Genomic DNA, 22649 nt, shown 5'->3' with positions numbered 1-22649 from the left:
TTCCGGGGCACCTCCTCTCTTTGGTCTCCCCTGGGGATGCTTCTCCTCCCGGGCAGTCGGGCCCCAGGACCTCCCTCTGGGCTCCTGAGCCTCTCCCCTCCATCAGCAGCCTGACCTGCCCAGAGGCTCCCCTGTCCTTGCTCTCTCTCCCCCGTCCAGGGAGGGGCGTCCACACTCCGCATGCTCCTTGCCTCGTGGGCCAGCTGCGACCTTCCCCACCCCCATGTGAAGCTTGGCTCTGTCCACGCCCAGCTGTCAACACGCCCGGCTTCCAGGTCATCCCTGCCTCAGCCCCGTCTCCCACCACCCGGGAAACCTTGTCCAGCCCCTGAGTTGTCATGGACTTCTCACCTCCTCCAGGGGTGTCCCCTCCCCTCCTGTGGCCCGGTCACTGTGCCCAGGGGTAGGCAGAAGTGATCTGTCTTGGGGGGTTATTACGACCCACATTGCTAATACCAGCTTCCACTTCTCTGCACTAAATTTGGCCCAGGGGTCTTGGTCTCCCTGTACCCCTTCTCCTTTACCCCACCCAGCTTAGTCAGGGGCAGCCATCAAACCCCTCCCTGCTTTCCTCTCCTCTGCACCCCTGCGCCTAGTCCACTATCCACCCCTGCCCTCCCCTGACCCGCAGCCCACCTTCAGTGCTCCCCTGTGCTGAACTCAAAAGCCCCTCATGTGGCTCCCACCCTCAACCATGTTCTCTCCTTCTCACGGGCCACATGCTAGTTACGCTGGCTGATGTTTCTGCCTCAGGACCTTGGCACATGCTGCTCCTTCTACCTAGAAGGCTCTTAACCCCATCCTCACAAGGCCAACCTCTGCTCATCCCTCAAATGTCACTTCCTCAAAAAGGCCCTTTGGCCTCCTGGTAAAAGTGGGGTTTCCCTCATAGATGTTTTACTTTGTACTTTAACTCACGTGATGTTTCACTCGCTGTTGGTCTCGGCAACTAGCCTGCAAACACCTGAGAGCAGGAACAGTGTAAGAAAACAAAATCCCACTTATCCTGTTCACTGGGGTCACCTCAGAGGCAAAGGAGAACCAAAGCTGAAGGAAGAGAGAAGATGGGGACAGGAAGGCCCACAGGAGGGGCGGTCTCCGCAGCAGGGCACAGCCCCGGGCGACGGAACTGCGCCCAAGGGGACATTCACACTGGCACAGTGTTTTGAGAGCTCCCCAGTGTACAGACAGCCTACAGACGTGGGAAGCATGAGACGGAGTCAACCACGCCTTCATGTCGGAGACTTTAACCCCCTTTCAGGGCCGAGCAGATTAAAAGTAGCATAAAGTGAATAAACCCCGTTCAGGGACTGCCTGTGACGTGTCTGGTCTACAGAGCATCAACAACCTTTTCAAAGGCCACAGATTCTATTTAGGCAGCAAAGGAAAATGACAGATTTCCACAGTGAAAACTGTACATCAGTAGTCTTTGACTACAATATTAAAAAGTAGAAATTAGTGAGAAAAGGATAAATTAAAAAAAATATCAAATCTCCAGAAATTAAAGAGCACTCATATACTCTTGAGGTCCAGCGAGAACTTGACAATTTGCTGACATGCTATTAAGAACACAATGGCAACACTACTTGTAAAAGTTAAGGGGATGGCACCCAAAATGAATCCTGAGAAAAATCCACTGTCGTAAACCATCTTATTATTAAACAAAAACATATGAAAATACATGAAGTCTCCAAATCAAGACATTTTAAAAAGAGAATAACAAAATAAGTCTTTCCAAAGGGCAAATCATTTAAATGCACTAAAAGTTGTTAAAAAACTAATATTTAGTGATATTTTAAATTAACATATAATGTATTATTTGTTTCAGGGATACAGATCTGTGATTCAACAGTCTTGGACAATTCACAGTGCTCACCATAGCACATACCCTCCCCAATGTCTATCACCCAGCCACCCCGTCCCTCCCACCCCCCACCACTCCAGCAACCCTCAGTTTGTTTCCTGAGATTAAGAATTCCTCATATCAGTGAGGTCATATGATACATGTCTTTCTCTGATTGACTTATTTCGCTCAGCATAACACCCTCCAGTTCCATCCACGTCGTTGCAAATGGCAAGATCTCATTCCTTTTGATGGCTGCGTAATATTCCATTGTGTATATATACCACTTCTTCTTTATCCATTCATCTGTCGATGGACATCTGGGCTCCTTCCACAGTTTGGCTATGTGGACATTGCTTATTTAGTGATATTTTTAAAAGCAGTAAAATCAATGAACAAATTCAATGGCTGATTCTTTTAGAAAAATAGTTGCAGCGAAACCAGCCGTATTTCTGGATCATATAATCTAGAAGAAATTAGGGAGGGGACGCCTGGGTGGCTTAGTCAGTTGGTTAAGTGTCTGCCTTCAGCTCCGGTCATGATCTCAGGGTCCTGGGATCGAGCCCCGCATCAGGCTCCCTGCTCCGCAGGGAGTCTGCTTCTCCCTCTTCCTCTGTCCCTCCCCGCCCCCCGCTCATACTCTCACATTCTCTCTCTCTCAAATGAATAAATAAATTTAAAAAAATCTAAAAAAAAAAAGTAGAGAATCTGAGAAGAAACATGGAAATGTTAGTAGAGAATTACTTTCACAAAAGGTGCTAGATTCAGGCAGTTCTTTCAAATTCTTAAGATCATAGGGGCAGCTGTGGAACTCCCCAGGTCTTTTATTTATTTACTTACTTAAAAATTTTATTTATTTATTTGAGAGAGAGAGAGAGAGCGCAAAAGAAAGCACGAGCGGGGAGGAGAGGGAGAAGCAGACTTCCCGCCGAGCAGGGAGCCCGATGCGGGGCTGGATCCCAGGACCCCGGGATCATGACCTGAGCCAAAGGCAGACGCTTGACTGACTGAGCCACCCAGGCGCTCTGAGAATTACTTTCACAAAAGGTTCTAGATTCAGGCAGTTCTTTCACATTCTTAAGATCACAGGGGCTAGGGCGCCTGGGTGGCTCAGTTGGTTGAGTGACTGCCTTCGGCTCAGGTCATGATCTCAGGGTCCTGGGATCGAGCCCCGCATCGGGCTCCCTGCCCCGCAGGAAGCCTGCTTCTCCCTCTCCCTCTCCCCCTGCTTGCGTTCCCTCTCTCGCTGTCTCTCTCTGTCAAATAAATAAAATCTTAAAAAAAAAAAAAAAAAGATCATAGGGGCAGGTGTGGAGCTCCCCAGGTCTTTTAAAGAGTTAAAAAACACCCTGATCCCAACCGTCTCAAGACGGCATGTCCATGTGCCCTGGAGCCACGGATGTCTCCACTCACTTACGAACAGACCCAAAGCACCACAGCGGATGCTAGCAGATGTAAGCCAGTCGCACAGAACACCCTAAAGCAAGGTTTTTTCAGAAATGCTTCAAACTAACTATAAAATCACACTCCAACCTGTCAAAGGGAAAGGTTATATGGCCATTTCAATACAAGCTGAGAAGGCAACTGATAAAATTCAACATTCATTTCTGATTAAGGAAACAACCCTGTAAAACCACAAAGAGGTTCTTTTCTTAATGTGATAAAAATCTCTCCCAAACCAAAGGCACACATCCCATTCATTACTGGGAGCCCCGGGGGCAGTTTCATGACAGGCCGGGATTGCCTGACTTCACCTTCAAGTGGTCAGGTCTGTCTTCTCCCTCGTGGTTTCCGCCTTCGGTGTCACGGCTCCCACCCACGACTCGGTCGTCACGCGGAGCCTTTCCAAAGCAGGGCGGGGCTGGCCACCGCTGGGGCTACTTCCTCTGGTGACACAAAGCCACGCAGCGGCCCGGACTGCATCAGGCCTGGAGTGGGCGTGCCAGGCCAGCTCACCAACTCACCCCGCACCCCCTGGGGTCTGCAGCCGGAGCCGCAGCTGGAGAGCACACCATCGCGCCCTCCCGAACCCCGATCCCATCACAGCGGGCAAGGGTGACGAGCCCGAGGCGTAGGAGCCCCTGTGCATCTCTGTGGCCCGGGGCTGACCCTCGGCCGGCTCAGACAAGAGGGCTTTGGCATTCGTGTGACCACTGCATGCAAACGTGAACTTTAGGATGAATGTATCCAAGGTTCCTCCGACGGTTTACCTCCTTATGCTGTAGAACAGGGACCCCAACGTCTTGGCCAACCCGTGTCCCCAGGGAGCCCAGGGAACGGGCGGCTCCGCCCGGTCCTCGGCTCGCAGCGTTCATGTGCACGGACCCCGAGGTTCCCACCAACACGCTGGCCCACACAGAACCGAACAGCTCGACAGGCTTCCTACAAAACCCTGCTGAATGGAGCAGGTAACTTCCATGTCACGTCTTTGGAGCCAGCTCCCTGGTCAACCGTACCTCCCTGACGCCCGGGGCCTTGCCGAGGGAGGTGGACAAGTGCTATTGTCTCAGGAAATGAAGAATATGAGCAGAACAGAGGACAGACAGCCCCGGGAGGTTCCAGGGAAAAAGAAGAAGGCCAATGGAAGCCGGCCGGTATTGTCTCTGCCGGCTGGGAGCAACAGTTCCTCAGAACCACCCACAGCCGGTCCAGGACATGCGTCACCTGCTTAATAGCAGAAGGGGGTCAGGGAAGAGCTGGACTGCCCCCTGAGGCCTCCTCGGGCCAGGGCCCCCCTTCCCACCCCGCTGGGCCTCCGGCTTCTCGTCTCCTGGCCTGCAGCCTGCCCAGCGCTCCCATCCCCGGAGACGTTCCACAAGGGAGAAACGCAAGACAGCAGGGCGGGGTCACTCCACTTCGGTCCCCCGGCGTTGGCCCCAGAAGATGCTGCCCAGTGGGGGCAGTGCCCTGGGCACAGACAAGGCCCTGAGGGCACCGCCCCTGGAAGTGACCCCCACACCCCCCTCCTAACAGCGTGCGTGCGGCAGACACTCAGCCTTGGGAGCCTGAACCTGGCCCCTCTCCCACACTCTGGCTTCTGCCCACTTCTCAAGACCCACGCAGGCACCACCTGCTCCGTGACCCCCGAGGCCGGAAAGGATTTCACGGATGGATGCTTTTCTGCAGAGATGTGACTTCTTCCACCCCGGTCTCCTCTTGAAACCCCCCCAGCCCCCTGCCCTATTTCCTCCAAGTCAGGACTGGGGCCTGGCGCTTTTGGTACGCACGCCCTGGCTGAGTCCTCTGGGCCCCGTGGTGCCCCCCCCCATCTCCCACCCCACCCTCTTCATCCATTTGCAACTGCCCATTTGCTCTCTGTCTCCCCACCCGACCGGGACGTTGGGAGGGGCAGGGCGGCTCGTCTCAGTTCCCCGTGGAAGCCTGGCCCCTGTGTGGGGGCACAGCCGGGCTCAGCACACAAGGCTGACATGCCTGCAACTCTGGGGCCCCCCGAGGGCACCGCCTGGAGACCTTGATCCCCAAGCCTGGGCCAGGAGGGAGAGGTGGTGGAGAGCACTGCCCCTTCCAGCCTGGGCTGTCCTGAGGCTCCTAAGTGGACAGAGGAGCCCCGGGAACCTCTGGGGCTCCCTGCCTGGATACGGGGTCTGCAGGCGGGCCCAGGTCCCCAGACACATGTCTCATAAGCACAGACCCACAGTCCATAATGCAGACCTCTGTGTTCTGTGCCAGTCCCAGAGCCCACCCTCAGGCCTGGAACCCGGAACGGACTTTGGGGGAGCAGGGGGACTCCCTGGGAAGACTGTTCAGCTCTGCATCCAAGCTGGTCAGGGAAGCAACGTGTGGGGGCCATGCCGTGCACGGGGCCATGTCTGGAAAGGGGAAGAGTGCCCCTTCCCCCAGGCAGGGTTTGTGGCTTCAGCCTCCACCTCGGCCAGCTGCCCTGTGAAGGGTACAACCTGCCGAGCTGCGGTGTGTCCTTGGGCAAGAGACTTGGTGTGGTATCTCCATCTGGGATGGAAGCCCATCCCAGGGCTGAGCTGGAGACCAGGGAGCCAATGTACACGGAGGCCTCCACACCCCCAAGCCCACAGGGGAAGTACCAGTCAAGGTGCCTGCTATCCACTGAGGGGACCCCAGTGTTTTCCTGTGTTTCTGGAAGATTTAAACAGAGTTTGGTGGACAACACAGAGCTTCGCCGCCACACGAGGCAGCTCTAGGCCCAGCCCTGGTTTCCCGAGCTTGGCACTAGTCGGGCCACAGCATGGCTTGAACACCTTCCTCTCCGGGGTCTGCAAACAGAGCACTAGCTCCTCAGCAGCCTCCTGGCTTCCTCGACGGGGCACGGCCTGCAGAGAAATGCTCCCGCGAGCGTAGGAGCGGGCAGGCCTAGAGGAGGCCAGGGGACCGCAGGGTCCTGTGTTGGGAGATCAGGCTCTGGGGACCTGAGGCCACAGAGACACAGAGGGAGGTGGGTGCACCTCTCCAGCGGCCCTGCTGTGGCCGGGCTGGTCAGCCTGTGCACCCGGGGCTGTGGCTTCTTGCTGGGAGCACATGCTGCTGGGGCCCGGGGTCAGGCCAGGCCTGGTCTTGGTCCCCTGGACGATGGACACCCTGTAACTAAGGAGGCCACATGGGAACCATCCAGGGAGCTGTGGGCATGCAGAATGGGGACCCGCTTAGGTTGGGGTGGACAACAACATGCCCCCCACAGCCGAGGGCAACAGTCCCCACCCAGGACTACTGATGGCCTGGCTCTCCGCCCTCCACAGGCCCGGGGATCCTAGGACATATTCCCATAGGCAGGTTACTCCCTGAAGCAGCTTTAGGAGACAGCATTCCTACCCTCTCCTTACAGACAACTGAACTGCGGCCCATGTGGGTGACCCTGGGTGGCAGTGAAGGGGGTGGCCCAGGGGTCTGGCCCAAGTCTCCTTGGCTCCTCCTCGCAGGCAGCTGCCTCCCCTGCTTGCCCCCAGAAGCCCCTTTTGGGGAGGAGGCACCCGGCTGGGGCCTGGCCTCCTCAGCCTCCCCCTCCACGGCTCCTGTCCCGTGGCTCTGTGCCGAGCGGCTTCTGGTGCCTCTGCTCATGCTGGGAGGAAGCAGAAGTTTCTAAATCCATTCCTGGCTCCGCGTGCAGTCTGCTTTGGCAGCAGACACGGCGCCCGGGGTGCTGCCAAACCAGGCTCCCCGCGGAGAGGGCCTACCGGGCGGGCGAGGGCACAATGCCTCTTCTGAGAGCAGGCTGGGGCAAGAACCAGGCTCCCGGGGTCCGGAGCTCAGGGAGATGGATCCGCAGTTGTAAAATTCAGCAGGCGTCTGAGAACCCAGGGACCTGTGGCTGACCCCTGAGCTGTGCCCGCTGTGGCCCAGGCATCGGCGTGATCCCCCACCTTGTCCTCGCTGTAACCCCGGGGGAGGTCAGGGAGCCCCGTGCAGACACCGGGTCTAGGAAGGTGAAGCTGCCGCTCCCACGCTCGCTGGCACGGGGGTGTGCACGTGGCTGAGTCCCAGGATTAGGACAGCCGCGGCGCTATATTTGGACACTGACACCCCGGACATTATCCTCGTGAAGCTACGCAGGCCACGGGAGGGAAGGGCTTTTCCCTCCAGCCACCCTGGTCTCACTGCTCTCTGCCCACCCCGCCCCGGAGACCCTTTGTCTCCGCGATGCCACCTTCCGCAGGGACCCCACTCCGTCCTCCCCCCACGTTCCACCCGCCCGTGGCCTCGTCCAAGTGGCCCCTGCCACCTGTGCCCCCACTGCCCCAGTCCTACCGCATTCGGAACCCAGGGCGACACTGAGGGAGGGGGAAGGGCAGGGCCAGGGAACATTCTACACCACGGTATTCTGCCTGGCGGGGAGACTGAGCACGGAGCCGTGGTCCCCCGGCGGACAGCGAGGCGGAGAAGCCCCCTCCGAGGTGCCCAGTCCCTGCACACATGGCACACACTGGCCACCGGGGACCCTGCAGCTGTCGGGGAGCCTCTGCCTCTGGCCTAGGAGCCCCAGGAGGCCCGGCACCAACTGTGTCCCCAGAACCGGCCTGCAGGGGGTGTGCTTGAGGGAAGGAAGGCACACTCGTCTCCCTCCTGACTTGATGGGGCCACTGAGACCCGCCAGCGCCGAGACCCTCACCCGGGGGCCCTCCACCAATCCTGGGGCTTACCCTGAGGGAGAAAGAGGGTCTCCCCAGCAGCCACAGTGCTGGGAGGAGGTGTGGCTCCAGGAGGGGGTGAAGGTCCTGCCCCGAGTCCCCACCAGCCACAGCATGGACCCAGCCCCTGTGGAGTCTGCAGCAAATGGCTAGCACTTCAATAACCAGTTCGGAACTCCTTCATGGTATCCACGTGCCCTCGCCTAACTTTTCGAGGAAGAACCACAACCAGGACAGGGTAGGATAAGCTACCACCGGCCCCTGGTGCTAACACTCTGTCCTACCCCCTGCGAGCTTGTGCTCATCCAGGCAGGGAAGCCGCTGCTACCCACCGCAGGAGAGACGCTTCCAGCCATCTGCAGCTGCCTCTCTGTGATTCAAAATCAGCCTGGGACAAGCGTGCACCACGAAGCAGCCCCAGCACCCCAGGAGGATGAGAACACAGAGACATCAAGGTCACAGGGACCCGCAGGCCCACCTGGCTTTCTGGAGGGGGTCTCGAACTCAACCCCCCTACCGGCATTGGGACAAGCTGGAGGAGGGGAGTCAGGCACCGGTGCCGCCTGGCAGCGCATGTCGCTGGGGGTCCTGGCTGTCCAGGGCCTGACGGTCTGTCTTGGGCTCCCGGAAGGCAGCCCCTCAGCAGTCATGGGGCTCGGGGCCCAGCTCCTGCCTGCCCCGCGCCGTCACTGCCCTTTCCCAGTCCCTGCCTCTCGTAACCTGCAAGCAACCACACTGGAGGTGATACTTAAAACATAAGAAACCATCTCCCTGCCTTCTCAGAGACAAAGGCACTCCAGCTACACCGACTTCAGAAACCCAGGCTGCAATGTCCACAATAGCCAAACTGTGGAAAGAGCCAAGATGTCCATCGACAGATGAATGGATAAAGAAGAAGTGGTATATAGACACAATGGAATATTATGCAGCCATCAAAAGGAATGAGATCTTGCCATTTGCAACGACGTGGATGGAACTGGAGGGTGTTATGCTGAGTGAAATAAGTCAATCAGAGAAAGACATGTATCATAGGACCTCACTGATATGAGGAATTCTTAATCTCAGGAAACAAACTGAGGGTTGCTGGAGTGGTCGGGGGTGGGAGGGATGGGGTGGCTGGGTGATAGACACTGGGGAGGGTATGTGCTATGGTGAGCACTGTGAATTGTGCAAGACTGTTGAATCACATATCTGTACTTCTGAAACAAATAATGCAACATATGTTAAGAAAAAATTAAAAGAAGAAGATAGCAGGAGGGGAAGAATGAAGGGGAGTAAGTCAGAGGGGGAGACTAACCAGGAGAGATGATGGACTCTGAAAAACAAACTGAGGTTTCTGGAGGGGAGGAGGGTGGGGGGATGGGTTAGCCTGGTGATGGGTATTGAGGAGGGCACATTCTGCATGGAGCACTGGGTGTTATGCACAAACAATGAATCATGGAACACTACACCAAAACAAATTATGTAATATATGGTGATTAACATAACAATAAAAAAATTAAAAAAAAAAAAAGAAACCCAGGCTGCTCATCACAGGTGTATTTTCCCGCCAAGCTGTCACTGCCGTAGAAAGGCAGCTTTTTAAAGCACCTTAGAAACTTTTCGCTTTTGAGAACGTATTAATCATATGGCTTATTCCTAGGATTTACTTCGAATAGTCGTCAGAATTTAAAAGGTACATGTGAAAGGGAACGATGAGTTAAAAAGAGTGAGACATGCTTGAACTAACAGCCTGTTTGCAAAGATGAGGAGCCACGAGCCCGGTCAGACCAAGCGTTGTTACCGACAAGAGTCAGAACCACGCAGGGTGAAAAATAAACACAAAACAGAGGGTGGAAAGAAGAGGCAGGTGTTAGAACATTAACCCAAATCGATGAGGAGAGAAAGACAGACAGACACAAAGCAAAATTCGAGGAAGCCAGAAACCCAGAGACTCTGGTTCTTTCATGGAGGGGAGGCCAAGGTACGTGGTCTGACCCCGTCAGAAAACCAACACAGAAAGCAGAACGTCTGCGTTTCACATTTCACGGCTGGTTGAGTGAAAAAGAGCTTTCCAACAGTCAAGCTCATCGGAAAGATAAAAGAAAAGACATCATGTTTCAACAATGGGAAGAAAAAAAAAAAAGAAATCAGCGTAACAAGATAAAAAAATGAAGACAAAAAAATGGAGCACCTGAAGGCTGAACAAGAAAGGACAAACACGAGGTCATTTTCTCGGTTACGAGGCTCATCGCTCTCCCTGTGGAAACATAAAATCCAGCTACATGCTGTTTGCAAGAGACACGAGAAGAGGAAGGGGAGGTGAGAGTAAACCGCAAGGGGCTGCAGACTGGTGTTTCAATGCTAACACGAGGCCGAGAACTATCACATGTGCTGAGAGTCATAACCTTACGTCACGGTCCATACCGGCAGCATAAATAACGGGGCATTTAAATGCTATAGAAATAGAGCAAGATCTATGCATAGACACCTGCCAGAAAAGTGACACAGAAACCACACTAGTTTGGTCAGGACTGAAGAATCCACTACTCCATTATCAAGCACACAGGAAGTTCAGGAACATGGGAAGGAGCTGAGGTAGCGCGACAGGGCGGAGTTCATTGCCGTTTTGTGGGAGTGAAACAGGCTGAGCAGAACATGCTTCATTTTCAAGGACTGGTGGTATGTTTACAGAAGGTGATCGTGTGCGAGATCTCAAAGAAAATCTCAACAAAAAGACGAAAGCAGGAACTATTCGCTCTCAATTCTCTCACTCTCTTAAGAGAAGAAGAGACTAAGAACCAAACAGACATACAACATTTGAGAATTAAAATGTACTTGCCTAAGGAAAAAACTGTCTGATACAATGAAACCAGGGACATCTCAAAACCAGCAGAAAGTGGCGAAGAAGTTCCCGAGGGAGAAACCTCACAGCCTTAAGTGCCTTTATTAGGTTCTAAAAAAGGTGAGAAAAAAAATGATGATGTAATAAGCATCTAAATTCTATCTCGTGAAAGCAGCAAATATTTTTTTTTTCGGAAAGGGACAAAGAGGGAAAAGCAAATGATGAAATTTAAAGCCAAAAAATTTTTAAAAGACATTGCTATGTAAAACCTAGCCTGTTTTCTAAAGACCTAAAGAATGAGCCCAATGACCAAAAAAGTGGACCTTGTCATCTCCCTCTGCTGACCGAGGTGGCCTCTACACAGAGAACACAAAGGGCGAGAAAAAACACAAAGATTAAACAAAAGTTTGAATACACAAGATCTGAAACATTTAAGGGGATGCTATGTGTCATTATGTTTTAGGGAGGAATGTGAAGAATATACACCCAATGAACACTGCTGAAATATGAACGTGAAACAAAAAACAGAAAGCCCAAATCAATCAACAGGGAAAATGGAAGAAGAAATCCTCCCCCACACATGTAGATCTGATGGTTTTAGTGATGAATTCATTCACACTTGCAAGGAATGAATAATTATCACGTCACGTAAATTATTTCCCACTCTTGACCCCTATGGTCAGCTGAGCACCTATATTCCATCAGGCAGATGTGATCCTAACCCTAAAACTTCCAGGAAGCTTCTGAGGGAAATCAGGAGATGTCAAAGAAGCAAATACTTTTATACCCATTTTACTGGGGAGGAGGCAGAGGCCCACGGAGGTTAAGCTGTGATGGGATCAGCAGGATTCCTGAGAGGCAAGTCCCACTGGAGCTCTGTGCCTGGTCCACGGTGACAGTTGTGTGCTAACTGCTAAGTGACAGCATCTGAAGGTAGCAGCCGAGGAGTCCAACCCGGCCGGCTGCCATTCCTCAGGACACAGCGGCCAGAGACGCTCGCCGTGGGAAGCATCCCTTGCTTTCTCTAGTTGACTGACTGGTGACTGGCCATCTCAATTAGAAACTCAATGTGGTAGGCAGTAACCTCTTTGACATCAGCCACAGCAACTTCTTTCAAGATACTTCTCCAAAAGCTAGTGAAACAAAAGCAAAAATGAACTTTTGGGACTTCTTCAAGATAAAAAGCTTCTGCACAGCAAAGGAAACAGTCAACAAAACAAAGAGGCAACCCACGGAATGGGAGAAGATATTTGCAAATGACACTACAGATAAAGGGCTGGTATCCAAGATCGATAAAGAACTTCTCAAGCTCAACACCCAAAAAACAAATAATCAAGTCAAAACATGGGCAGAAGACATGAACAGACACTTTTCTGAAGACATACAAATGGCTAACGGACACATGAAAAAATGTTCATCATCATTAGCCATCAGGGAAATTCAAATCAAAACCACATTGAGACACCACCTTACACCAGTTAGAATGGCAAAAATGGACAGGGCAAGAAACAACAAATGTTGGAGAGGTTGTGGAGAAATGGGAACCCTCTGACACTGTTGGTGGGAATGCAAGTTGGTCCAGCCACTTTGGAAAACAGTGTGGAGGTACCTCAAAAAGTTAAAAATAGAGCTAACCTATGACCCAGCAATCGCACTACTGGGTATTTACCCCAAAGATACAGCTGTAGTGAAAAGAAGGGCCATATGCACCTCAGTGTTCATAGCAGCAATGTCCGCAATAGCCAAACTGTGGAAGGAGCCGAGATGCCCTTCAACAGATCAACGGATAAAGAAGCTGTGGTCCATAGATACACTGGAATATGACTCAGCCATCAGAAAGGACGAACACCCAACTTTTACATCAACATGGATGCGACTGGAGGAGATTATGCTAAGTGAAATAAGTCAAGCAGAGAAAGTCAATTATCATATGGTTTCACTTATTTGTGGACCATAAGGAATAACATGGAGGACATTAGGAGAAGGAAGGGAAAACTGAGGGGGGGGGGAATTGGAGGGAGAGACGAACCATGAGAGACGATGGACTCTGAAAAACAAACTGAGGGTTCTAGAGGGGAGGGGGGTGGGGGGATGGGTGAGCCTGGTGATGGGTATTAAGGAGGGCACGTACTGCATGGAGCACTGGGGGTTATATGCAAGCAATGAATCATAGATCACTACATCAAAAACTAATGATGTATTGTATGGTGACTAACATAGCATAATAAAATTAAAAAAAAAAGACTCTCAACGTGACGTCTTATGGAACTTGGCAGAATGGTTCTTCATTCTTTTGGAAAAACAGGCAGAAAATATAGCAAAGAAACCAAAACATAATGTGAAATGCAATGAGAACAAACAGACTAAGAGAGAATGAGATCTTCTAAATTGTAGAAAATATTATAGAGCCACAGTGATGGGAAGGGAGGGTATGGCCCCAAGACATAAATAAAAATTAACTGAAATGATCCGAAAGAACATATTATGTATTAAGCTACACATAACCAAAGAGCGGAGGGAGGAACTATTATTTAACAAATTATGTTAGCATCACTGAAGGAGGAAGGAAATAAATTTTAATTCATGTCTTAATGTTAAACTATGAAAAATGTTATTTCAATACACGTAACAACTAAATAGAAACAGAACATAATGTTGTGGCCAAAAGACTCCCTTGAAATTGCGACAATTGAATTTTCTGGAACAGATAGGACCGTGCCCAAGTCACAGACCTCCGAGGAGTGAGTCAGGGCACACATGTACACCGCATAACTAATATATTAAACAAGGGAAACAAACATCACCAAAGCAAACACAAGGGCCACGTGAAGAGAAAATATTTGGAACAAAACAACAAATAGCTAACTTCTACCACGTTCAGGAGTTTGTAAAATAAGATTAATAATACTCCCAATGACTCAGAAGATAAGTAGCTAAAGTTATGGTCAGATAATGTGCACTTGAAAAAAAAATGCAAACAACTGTAGATGGGCTTCTCCTTTCTAACAGCCAAAGGTGGGCACATTAAATGAGAGAAATCTCATTTAAACGTGCAAAACTAAAATCTCTACAAACTCAATACTCAGGAACATACGAGGAAATAAACAGTTTCATATGCTGCTGGTAATATAAATTAGGACAATTCCTTAAAAGGGCAACTGGGAGTGCAGCCCCTTCTGCCCACGGGGCTTCTCCCTCTGCCTCTACGGCTCCCCCTGCTTGTGCTCGCGCTCTCTCTCAAATAAATAAAATCTTAAAAAAAAAAAAAGAACTACAGAATGTTCATGGCATGGGCTGTAGTAAGTCCGTTTGTACGAATTCTTAAAGAAATTAGTCAAAAAAAAAGAAGTAAGTTGTATGTACAGAACTGCATCATTTATAACAATAAAAACCTGGAAACGGCTCAACATAACAGGATTGCAAAAATCAGGATGTTCATTTGGCCTCCCCGCCACCGAGCTAGGCTGCATCCAGCTGGCCCAGGGCTGCGAGGGTAAACTCACCTCTTGCTACTCAAAAGCAGTGCATTTTTAAGAAAGTGGGTTCTCCGTTTTTTTAGCTGAGCGAAGGGGGAATGCAGACGTAAAAGGCACCTGTCCTGGAGCATGTGCCGCAGGGCACTCTGTGCGTAAGTGTCCAGGGCTGAAGTCCTGGGAGCCACCAGGGCAGCAAGTTGTCCTCAAAATACGCATGGGGAAGGCGGACGGCCACGCCGTGCCACAGCTCCCCGGGGGCCCTCCCACGGTGGGGTGAATGTCGCTGGCCCCGAGACTGCTCGGAAGGTGGCCACCAACAGAATGACCGATGAACGAATGGGTCCTGGGAGACCCTGGGGGCGGGAGGAGTGCTAGGCTGGAGGTCGGCAGTGGGGGAGGGGAACGACAGTAGTGGGGGGGGCCGCTGCTGTGACCGCCACCCTGCCGCACCCATTGTACCTCCCCACCGCGTGCTCCCTGCCCCCTCGGGGGGCACAGCCCTGGGGGCTGCCTGAAAGCACACTCAGGGGGCACCGCATGAGCCCGCCCGGCCCCCCTCCCCGGCAGCACACCCCGGCGCGCACAGCCTGGATGTCTCTGGGGCCTTCCCGGCTGGAAGCGGGGAGCCAGAGCCGCACGTCCAAGGCGGAGGCAGGAGGGGACGGCATGTTGCCGGAAGTCCCCGTCACCAGGATCCGTCCCACCTGCCTGAGCCTGCGCTCCCAGCTGGGATCTGCTCAGTGCCGCCCCGCTGCTGACCTTTTACATGGTGACTTCATCCCCAGACCAAGGAGGTGGGGGGAGCAGGGCAGTCCATCACGCGATGGAAATGGATGTCACCGCAGGCTTGGCGCCACGGCTCTGCTTGGTCATGGCTGTGTGTGGGGAGCACATGTGCCCTCTGCTGCGGCCAGAAGGACCCGGGGCAGCAGACGTGAAGGACGACACGGTGGCCCCTGGGCAGGGAGGAGGGAGGGCCGGCAGTCCTCCTTGCTGGCTCCCAGCGTCCCCCGCCCCCCAAGGGACCGCTCGGTTTCTGGCCTCTGCAGGCACATGTTTCTGGAGCTTTCTCAAGGAGGAAGTGGGGTTCTTCCTCCCCATTCCCTAAAAGGCTCCAGTCTAACAGGCGGCCATCCACAGACCGTCTGGGGATCGTCATGAGAACGCTCCCTGGAGCAGGCACATAGATGAGGCAACCCTGGCCCGACATGCTGCTGCTGCCGTGAGGGCTTCCCACCCCCTGAAATGCAGACCATTCCTCTGGCTGGTGGGGCACAACCAGACGGGCGCCTTGTGCTGGGCTGATGATGCAGCTGGGGCAGGGTGGGGCTGGGAGCCATGGTCTGAGGGTCCCCCCTGAGGGAGTCCCTAGGACTCTTCTTTTCTTTTTCTTTAATTTTTTTAAAGATTTTTATTTATTTATTTATTTGAGACAGAGAGAATGAGAGAGAGAGCGAGCGAGCACACGAGACGGGGGAAGGTCAGAGGGAGAAGCAGACTCTCCGCCGAGCAGGGAGCCCGAGGCGGGACTCGATCCAGGGACTCCTGGATCATGACCCGAGCTGAAGGCAGTCGCTCAACCAACTGAGCCACCCAGGCGCCCCCTAGGACTCTTCTATGGCATCTGCCTACCCAGGGCTGGCTCTGGGTGCAGGCTGGGGGAGAGCAGATTTCCAGAACCTTCCATGCCCCCCTCCCCTCTTGTCTATGAGAACAGATCTGGGTGCACAAAGCCTGGGACAACTCCTTCCTTCCTTCTCCTCCCCCATGGCTGGTCCCATTGCCCCAGCCCTCCACCTGCTCCCCCAGGTCAGCTGTGGTGGAGCTCCTGACACAGGGTGGAGGGTCCTGGCAGACCTTTGCTTCGCTGCCCCCATGGACATCCCGCTCACAGATAGGCTCCCCCGTTGCTGCTGTGGGGTCCTGGTGGTGTGTACAGTACACTTCGCCCCAAGATGCCACCTAGGTGCAGACTTCCAGAAGCTGAACTCGAGAGGGTGGAGGAAAAGTTCCCCCATTTCCTCTGCCCGCCCAGCAAACTCTGAGTCCCATGATGCCTCCCTGTCACAGCTGTGGCCTAACAAACCCCAGAGGTGGCTGCCAGGAGCTCTGGGCCCAGCTCAAGTGTCCTTCCTCTCTGCTGACACCAGCAGTGGAAGAAGCCGCCGCCCTCCATGTTTGCACACCAGGAGCACTGGGGGGGGGGGAAGGCAAAGACGTGTGGAGAGCTGTGGAGAACCAGAGCAGACACCCTTACCCAAGGCCACCTGCCCTGGCCCTGAAAAGCTGTGTCCGCACCTCTTCCCACAGGGCCGGAGCACCCCAGTGAGGCCCCGGGCTGGGGAGCAGGAGGGACGGCCTAGGCAGAACCAGCCTGCCTCCCAAGGGCAAGCTGGGCCACCTTCCTGGGACAGCACCCCTGCCCCAAAGGCCTCCAGAAGTCAGGATCCCTGTGCGCCTGGGCTCTGCAGATGCCGGAAGGAACCCCCCCCCCCGCCCCCGAGCCTGGTGGGCAGAGGGGTGGGGAGTGGGCACCTGCCCCAGGGCCTCCGGACGAGAAGGGGGGCCGAGCACCCATGAGCACAGGGCAGGTCCCCGCGCAGACGCCCTGCCACACAGATGGGGGGCTCCCCGGCAGCTCGCAGCCCGGTGGGAGGCCCCCGCGGGGGCAGGGGGCCCATGCCAGGTAGCCGGCGGGCTCCGGAGAAGGGCGGGCTGAGCACCCTGGGCGTGGCCTGTCCCGAGGCCTGGGCCACGTGGCCTGGGTGCAGCTGGAGTCCCTGGGAGGACGGCAGCCGCTGCCTGGGGAGACCTCTGCGCCTGAAGAAAGATGCCTCCCTTTCAGTTGTTGCTGGGATTCGTGACACAAGCAGCCGCTCTAGCACCCCGAGCCCTGAAGAACGTCCTGACTTGACTCTGAAGGGACACACACAATAAGGCTCTTTGTTCCTGCAGCAGAGGGGGAAGGGCAGCAGCCCCGGGAGAGACCCCGCGGGGGCCCCAGGAGTGCAGTCCCTGGGAGCGGAAGCTCGGGGCCAGCGCTCCTGGCTGAGGTCACAGCTCTGCAGCCCGCACCCTAAACATCTGCTCTGTGTCCTTCCCTCAACGTCTCAGGGCTGGAGAGCCCTCCTCGGACCTGGGCCGCTCCTCAGGACAGCCTGGAGGGCTCTCCATGCCCCGCACGGGGTCCACATGCATGGAGGGACGCCGGGGACGTGGGCCGGGGAGACGTCAGCAGTGACAAATCCAGAAGCTTCTGGGCAGAGACGGGGGGGGGGGTGCCTTGACCGGTGTGAAGGTGAAGGTGGGTTCTCTGATGCCTGGTCATGGAAGGTGGTGACCCAGTCCCCTGGGACCCTTCTGACATCTCTCCCTGCTCTCCCAGCTCTCCCTGGGAGCCAGCTGTGGGGCAGGACAGGAAAGGAACGGCAGAGGGGCCTCCTAAATCCACCCAGCACTTTTTATCTTGGGGAGAAAATCCCATATATGCAGTCATTTCAAAGCCAAGCATTTTCTCGAGTTCCTCATGGACGAGATTCTTCTCCTCCTCTCTTCTGCTCTTTCTCTCCCTCCCCCAAGCCCACAGGAACGTCTCTGGAGATGAGAGTTTCTGATGACACATTTTCCCATGTTCTCTGTAGCTCCCCAAATCAGATTATATTCCCAGTTAATACACTAAATGGCATTATATTTCCACTAGCAGACCAGGCCTGCAGTTTAACAAGCTAGCCCCGGGGGGAATCACGGGTTGGGCCTGGCGCCCGGAGGCGGGGGTGGGGGGGTGGGGACCTGCCCTGCTGAGCCCTTCTGTCCTCAGGGGACCTGAGACGGGGACAGGTCAGACACCTGGGGAATCTGAGAAATCCCAAGCATCCCCAAACAAGAAAGGACGCAGGAGCAGCCCCCAAGCCACCCTCAGGACAGAGAAGCTGGGGTCAGGGTCGGGGGCCATGGACCGAGCAGACCCACAGTCCCGGGGCAGGTCACTGTCCCCTAGCTGGAACGTGGCCTGAATGCTCTTGTCAGCCCTTTGCTTTCTCTTGAGGTCTTGATCTCTGAGCAATGAGGCACAGTGATGCAGAGAAGTACTTCGGAAATTACCCAATGTTTCCATCCAGTGTCCTAAGTGAAGCAGGGCTGATGAAGGGCCCCCTCTCGGTCAGCTGTGACACAGGAGGGGGCACTGAGAGCCTGGGGGCCAGAGAGCCAGCTGGCGTGAGCGGCCCCCATGTGCCCCACAGGGGATTTTGTCCCCATCTCCTGCTGAGTGTGCATCCTATAGAAGGCTGGCGGGCTCATGTTTGTCACTTGGGAGGAAGGTAAGTCTCCTCTGCCATGCAGCTGTTTTAAATCCTCTGACTTCAGAGCAGGATCCGGAACCTCCCTCTGTCATATTGGAGCCACCTGCAGGCCCAGCCCAGTTGCTAGGACAGCCATCACCTCAAGCAGCAGGAATCAGGGGCCTCTGGCCTCGTGCCTTTGGAGTTCTCCACCCGCAGCGTTAGCCTGGGGCTGGATCTCAGACCCCAGCGACTGCCCAGGTCTGCTCTTGGGGTGCCATCTGTACCCCAACGACAGGCCCTAGCTGCACTTGGCTCAGGGAGGGGTCTCTCCCAGCACCTGCACCCTTTGTCAGATGCCTGCCTGACCTGCCGTTCCCCAGCCGGAGCTGGAAGAATTCCCTGGGACCAGCCTGCCGTCTGGCTCTCTGCCTGTCACCGCTCCACCTTGGGGCCCTGCTCCTCTCTGGACACGGTGTTCTGTCCTGGCGGTGGCCCTCCTGCTTGCACATGGAGCTCTTGCACCCCTCGCCACGCCTGGTCTTCTCTCCGGGTCCCTCCTCTCTTCTCCTGCACCCAATCATCTGGACAAGTTTGTCTGCCCCAAGACACCCCAGACCTCTACTGCTCCAGAAGATGCTGGAAAGTCTGCCTTTGGCTTGAGTACCAGGCTTGGTAGCCCATTGCAAATGGGCCCCACCAGGCCCCCTGGACATTGGCAGGGGCCGAGATGAGTTGACTGAAGGCCATCAACCACCTCCCACTTCTACAAAGACAGGGCATCCCCACATCTCCCCTGAGAATCAGGAGGGAGCAGTCTCATACCCCTGGGGAGTGTTAAGAGCTGAGACTTTGGATCCAAAGAGACCTTGTGAGCTGTGCCCCTGGGTAGATAAGGTAGGGATTACAACTTGTCCTACCATCTCCTGAGGTTGCTGCTTACTTACACAAGATGACAGATGCTAAGTGACTGGCACAATGCCTAGCACACAGTAGGTACTTACTAAATGCTAGCTGTAATAATAAACTCTTTCCTTGGAATGAGGCGAGCGATAAGTAAGCATTTGGTAGGCAGCGAAGACCGACTGCTCTGGAGGAAAATTCATGCTGTAGATGCAGGTAGTAGGAGAAGCTTGAAACAAGGAGTGCTGACAACGGCGTGAGCAAAGCGTGGACGGAGATGGCACGGGACAAAGGGGCATCTCAACTCATGGGGGGCAGAGACGGGCTCATAAATGAACAGGACGACCAGGCAGCTCATCTGGAAGAAGACAGAGCTTGCTTCCTAGCACGCTGCCCCTAGAATGAAGGCTGGATGCACCGGCGATTGAGATGTGCCCCCGAAACTACGCAGATTCGAGGGGAGAGCAGGGTTGGATCCTCTTGAACCCCGGCATGGGGAGAGGCCGTCCAGCTGTGACTCAGATCCGGGCGGGTAACATGCTGATGTGCACGGCTATGTGAAAACAAGGTTACGTGGCAGCAGAAACACCAGGAACGAAGTCAAAAGACAGCTAACGAGCTGCGAGAGCATGTCTCACGTGCACAGCAGGCAAGGGTCTAACGTCTCCTCTAACACAGAGAACTCTCTAGGGACGCCGGGCTGGCTCGGTCGGTGGACGGAGCACCCAACTCTTGGTTCTCAGGGTTGTGAGTTCGAGCCCCGCGTGGGGGTAGAGATTACTTAAAAATAAAGCCTTGGGGAAAAAAAAAAAAAAAAGAAAGAACTCTTTAAAAAGGACCAGAAACCTGACAGAAAAGGGGAAAAGATATGAACAAACATTTGCAGAAAAAAGAACAGAAGATGAACTTGTCACTGGAGAAATGCAAACTGACACACCAGGGAGACACCCTTTCTGGCTGAGGAGGCGGTGAGGATTCAAGGTGTACGGGCAGGTGGTGGGAAGCGGCTCCCTCATGCTGCAGGTGGGGCTGCCCACTGCTGGCCCTCCTGGAAGGAAACAGGCCGTGCTCCTGCCTTGCACCCGGCAGCCCCCACCCAGGGAGTCACCATTGGGACGTAGCTCCGACAACATGAGCACGCATATGCACAGGGTCATTCCCTTCAGCACTCCCTGAAATTGGAAAATACTGGGAAAACCAAATGCCTCTTGATGGGAAAGTGCTTGGAAAATTACGCAGAGCACTATTATCCAGCTGCAAAAATGCGTGACAAAGCTCTCTATGCACTGATAAGAATGGATTTCCAGCATATACTGGTAGGTGAAAAGAAAGTGCAAAAAGGATATCTACATAAAGGGCTAGTATCCAAAATCTATGAAGAACTTATCACTCAACACCCAAAAAACAAATAATCCAATCAAGAAATGGGCAACAGATATGAACAGACATTTCTCCAAAGAAGACATACAAATAGTCAACAGACACATGAAAAAACGCTCAACATCACTGGGCATCAGGGAAATACAAATCAAAACCACAATGAGATACCATCTCATACCAGTCAGAATGGCTAAAATTAACAACTTGGGAAACAACAGGTATTGGTGAGGATGTGGAGAAAGGGGAACCCTCTTGCACTGTTGGTGGGAATGCAAACTGGTACAGCCACTGTGGAAAACAATAAAGAGATTCTTCAAAAAGTTGAAAATAGAGCTAGCCTACAATCCAGCAATTGCACTACTGGGTATTTACCCCAAAGATACAAATGTAGTGATTTGAAGGGGCACCCGCACCCCAATGTTTATAGCAGCAATGTCCACAAAAGCCAAACTATGGAAAGAGCCCAGATGTCCACTGACAGATGAATGGATGAAGAAGATGTGGTATAGAGATACAACGGAATACTACTCAGTCATCAAAAAGGAGGAAATCTTACCATGTGCAATGACAGGGCTGGAGCTAGAGGGTATTATGCTGAGCAAAATAAGTCGGTCAGAGAAAGACAAATACCATGATTTCATTCATATGGGGAATTTAAGAAACAAAACAGATGGACATAGGGGAAAGGAAGAAAAAATAAAATAAGAGGAAAACAGAGGGAGCCAAACCATAAAAGCCTCTTAACTCTAGGGAACAAACTGAGGGTGGCTGGAGGGGAGGTGGGGGGGGGGATGGGCATTAAGGAGGGCACTTGAAGTAATGAGCACTGGGTGTTATATGCAACTGACGAATCACTAAACTCTACCTCTGATACTAATAATACAGTATATGTTAATTTAATTGAATTTAAATAAAAATTAAAAAATACCTATGGCGTACTGCAAGAATAATCTACAGTATAGGATAAGAATATAGCATAGCATAGTAAAAGCATATCTTTAACATAAAGTAGTATAAGGATATTTATCCTATGGCGTAAGGATATCTACAGCAGGGGCGCCTGGGTGGCTCCGCTGGTTAAGCACCCAACTCTTGATTTCGACTCAGATCATAATCTCAGGTTGTGGGATCAAGCCCTGTGTCGGGCTCCTGCTTGTCTCCCTCTCCCTCTGCCCTTTCCCCTGCTCTCTCTCTCTCTCAAATAAATAAATCTTTAAAAAAAAAAAAAGTATCTACAGCGTACTACACTGTAGCACAGTAGGAAAATATCTACAGTGTAATACACTTCACGTGAGAGGACAGAAGAGAAAAGTTCATACACTTGCTCATCTGTGCAAAAGAAACACAAGAAGGAAGATGCAGAAATGAATGAGATGGGTCACCCACAGGGCGTAGGTGGGAATGGGTGGCAGCCAAGGGCCAGGTGGGACCTGGGGAGCGAGGATGAGGGGCCGAGGGAGGCAGTGAATGAAGCCAGCCAGGTGGGAAGAAGGGCACTTTGGCAGAAAGACCGAAGTCGCAAAGGGGAAGGGGCCCAGTGCCGGCCGTCCTTGGGGACTCATGGGCCACCCCTCCAGTGCAGCCAGCCCCATCGTTCCAGGAAGTCCTGAGCCCTGAACAGGGTAGGAAGAACAGCCTCAGCCTGACCACAGGGACCGAGGGAACCAGCAGAGACACCCCCGTGAGTGGGGGCTCCTGTCATGGAGACTCAGCCCTGTGGGCACTAGACCATCCCCCACACGCCTGCACTTGGATGGGCCACACATGTCTCAGAGGGACACGGCCCAAATGGAACGCTCCAACAGCAGAGGCCCCTCTGGACAAGGC

The 22649-nt window shown here is 53.5% G+C and overlaps 1 protein-coding gene across 1 annotated transcript in view; it reads right to left on the bottom strand.

Annotated features, from left to right (window-relative positions):
- Window positions 1-22649, bottom strand: part of RAMP1 (receptor activity modifying protein 1) — a 45002-nt gene that overhangs the window by 6749 nt on the left and 15604 nt on the right. The window lies entirely within an intron of this gene.

This window comes from Zalophus californianus, chromosome 3 (assembly GCF_009762305.2).
Source record: "Zalophus californianus isolate mZalCal1 chromosome 3, mZalCal1.pri.v2, whole genome shotgun sequence".
Lineage (NCBI taxonomy): Eukaryota > Metazoa > Chordata > Mammalia > Carnivora > Otariidae > Zalophus > Zalophus californianus.
The sequence above is the reverse complement of the archived record's forward strand: the minus strand, read 5'-3'. Positions and strand labels throughout refer to the sequence as shown.